At 40.3% G+C, this 3,644-nt stretch overlaps 1 pseudogene; it reads left to right on the top strand.

Moving 5' to 3' along the window:
• The first annotated feature begins 1,310 nt into the window (after window positions 1–1,310).
• On the top strand, window positions 1,311–2,070 carry LOC122753269 (annotated as a pseudogene).
• The last annotated feature ends 1,574 nt before the right edge of the window (window positions 2,071–3,644 follow it).

The raw sequence follows: 3,644 nt of genomic DNA, 5'->3' as shown, positions 1-3,644 counted from the left end.
TAATTGTGTAATTGTGTTTCATTCTCAATAAAGCTTATTCACAGTTAATTTATTTTTATTTCCATTTTCTTTATCTGTCATATTATTTGTTTTTAAATCATAGGCATAAATTCCCATTATAGTACAACTTCCCTGACATATGCACAAAGAAGTAAACTTCCATCATAATCTATCATTCTAAAATCCAAAAATAGGGGGCAATTAGGTGGTGCAGTGGATAAAGCACCAGCCCTGGATTTAGGAGGACCTTACTTACTAGCTGTGTGACCCTGGACAAGTCACTTAACCTTCATTGCCCAGCAAAAAAACAAACAAAACAAAAACAAAACCCGAAACATAAAATTTGATTGAACACGAGTATGTATTTTGTTATTGTTGTTGTTGTTAACTTGTTTTATTCAGGTGAGTGCTTTAATTATCTTCTTTACCTTTCACTAATAAATATAGTCAATATGTAAGTACAGAGATTCCTTCTTTCCCAATCCAGCTCAGTCCAAGGCTCCCTAAGTTATCCTACTCAGATTGTTGAATTCCTCCCCAGAACTTCCATCTGAGGGAATGACCACACTAGCCAGAATCACTTCAAAACTCTTTTTTTGACTAGTTCTCCACCTTCCCTCAACATGAGTGCCACCCTTATGTGTCCAGCTTTTTATCCCCCTTTTTTAGGCTATGATGTGTGCAAGAGTCTCCTTTTCCAAAGGGGTGATGTAATCCATTATCAGTGTTCTACTAAGACCAACTCAAATTAGCTCTTGAGAACCAATTGTTAAATTTTTAGTGTGAGCGTTTTCACCTCAGAAATCAGCAAATTCTACAAATCAGGATTTCATTTATGGTTTTGTTGATTAGTCTCTAGAGTTAAGAAAGTAATGAAGAATGTTAATGGTGGAAGTAAAGTGTGTCAGTGTTCCTGGAGAGCTGATTATTAAACATTTATTGCATGTCCCTGACTCAAATAACTTCTTACTGTTACATTCTCCTAGTAAGGTATAATAACAGTAATAAGTATTTGTTGAAAGTCTACTATGAGAAAAGCCTGAACCCAGAAAGTGAGCAAACTCCTGGAGTTTGGGAGGCACCTCCCTCCATCCCTCTTTCTCCATCAGGACCCTATGCCTGGACAGCTTTGTGGTCTCCACTTTGAGGAACCAAGACAGGCCAAATTCAAAAGGTAACTCCCAGGTCCCTTGGCTGGGGGTGAAGTGGCTGGGAAGGTGTCAGAGCCCTGAGAAGCCCCTTTCTTCTCACAGGTTCTCCTGTCCTCCCTCCTGCTTCCTCCTCGGCAGCTGGCCAGCCGAGCTGTGAGGATGGGCTTGGCCAAGAGCATCCCGGCCACCCTGGCCCATCCTGCACAATGCAACCAGTATCTGGCACACTTAACAGACCCTTGTTCTCCCAGCACAAACATTCTGTGTACCCCCATCCAGGTGGAGAGCTCACCACAACTAAGTTCCTCTGTCTCTTAACAGCAGCAGGAAGTGGAGACCAAGGATCTAGAGCAACTTCAGGACTCAGATCCCCATTCTCCCACATTTGGCATCATCAGAACACCCATGAAAACCAAATCAGAAGACTCTCCAAAACAGCTAGTAAAGTAGTTTAGCATTCCACTGAGTTGGCCCTACCATCACAACCCAAGCAGGACTTGTCTCTGAATACTCCGCTGTCCTTTGAATGCTAGGTACTACCAGGCTCCCTGAATGAAACTGAGGTTTCCCACAAACAGACAAACACCATAGAAGTTACAGAACAGCTCCCAGCACTTTGAACAATCAGCCAAGACCCTGACAAGTTCTTAAGAGGCTCTGAAACTCCTTGTTCCTCAGGTTCTAGATCCCTTAGAAGGAAACTTGCTGCTAAGATCCTAGGGAGATCTCCCTTCACCACCCTGCAGGATAATTCCCCTGGTCCCCTAATGTAAATGGTTCACAGTGCTGAGTGAGAATGTGGGATACCAGGAAGGAAGGAGCTATTCTGGGAACTGGACACCCTCTGAAGATGATTGGATGGGCCTGGGATCAGGGACATAACAAAAAGTATCAGCATTGTCCTTTGGTGGAGAACTAGAACCTAATTCTTATGATTCCTGGACTTGGCTGCTTCATATTATTTCCTCCCTTAAAAGCCCAGAGATGGTTCCATTCATTCATCTTGCCTCCCCACAAAACTGAAATAATCAGCTATGGAGAATAAAGCATGTCTTGTCAACCATTATCTCCATGTTCCCCTTGTCTCTGCATTCCAGATAATTCCCTAATCCTCACTTGTACAGTATGTATTTGATGTATGTATGATTCCTTTTATATTAAAGAAAATTTTGAAAAAGTTAAAAAAAAGTCTACTATGTGGAGGCATCTAGGTGAAGCAGAGGATAAAGCACTGACCCTGGATTTGGGAGGACCTGAGTTCAAACCTGGCCTCAGACACTTGACACTTACTAGTAGTGTGACCCTGGGCAAGTCACTTAACTCTCATTGCCCCGCCACCCCCCCAAAAAAGACTACTAAGTGCAGAGTAATATGCTAGAAGCTTGTTGAAATAAAATCTTATTAATAAGCTATACTTGTCTTTGTGTAGTTGATGATATAGGCAGCTAGCTGGTATAGTGGATAGAAATCCACTTTCCAGACCTAACCTCAAATCTTAACTCAGGTACTTATGAGCTAGGTGATACTGGACAAGTCACATAATTACTATCTGCCTCAGTTTCCTCATCTATAGAAAAAGGGTATTAATAGCACCTATCTTCCAAGAGTTATGAGGATCATATGAGACAGCATTTGTAAAGCACTTTGCAATCCTTAAAGAGCTTAGTGTTATCTGTTAAGGTATAATACAACTAAGGTTTTACAGATCCTTTTCTGAAGGACAGAGAATCTAGAAGGATAGTGAATGGGAAACATCCTATTTTGGGACTGAGTTTCCACATCAGAAAAATGGGGGTGTTGAACTAAAATTACTTCTGTGTTCTCTTCCAGACCCAAATCCATAATCAAATATCATTTGCATCTCAAAAAGCATTTATTGAATACTTATATGTCAGGTACTGTGCTAAGCATTAGGTATACTTAAGTATATCTCTCCCCCCAAAAAAAAAATAACAGAAAAATATGATCCTTACTTTTATGGAAAACACTTTCTAAGGTGGTAGACAACATGCAAACAACTATGTACACATGCAATGTACACAGTGTAAATGGGGAGTAAAATTACATGGATGGAATTAACAATGGTGGTGGTGATGGGAACTGGAAAAAGGCCTCTTGCAGAAGGCTGAATTTGAGGGGACTGTTGAAGAAAACCAGGGAAGCCAGACCTGTGAAGAAGGACATTACCAGAATGGGGAATAGCTGGTGAAAAGGCACAAAGGCAAGTAGATGGAGTAACATGTACTAGCAGCACCAAGAAGGTAATACTAAGATAAAAAAATTCAATGCTGGTGGGGTGGTTGAGAAGCAGATAAACTCATGAATTGTTAGCAGAATTATAAACAGGTAGAATCATTTTAGAATATAATCTGGAAGTTCTTCCATGCCATTCCCCCCAAAAAATGTTAGAAAAAATATCCCATTTAACCCAATATTTCAATATTTAAGGATTTACCTGAAAATTTTATTTAAAAAATTAAAAAGAGCTATCTA

Source organism: Dromiciops gliroides, chromosome 4 (genome assembly GCF_019393635.1).
Source record: "Dromiciops gliroides isolate mDroGli1 chromosome 4, mDroGli1.pri, whole genome shotgun sequence".
Classification (NCBI taxonomy): domain Eukaryota; kingdom Metazoa; phylum Chordata; class Mammalia; order Microbiotheria; family Microbiotheriidae; genus Dromiciops; species Dromiciops gliroides.
Note: the sequence above shows the minus strand (reverse complement) of the source record. Positions and strands in the feature narration are given on the sequence as shown.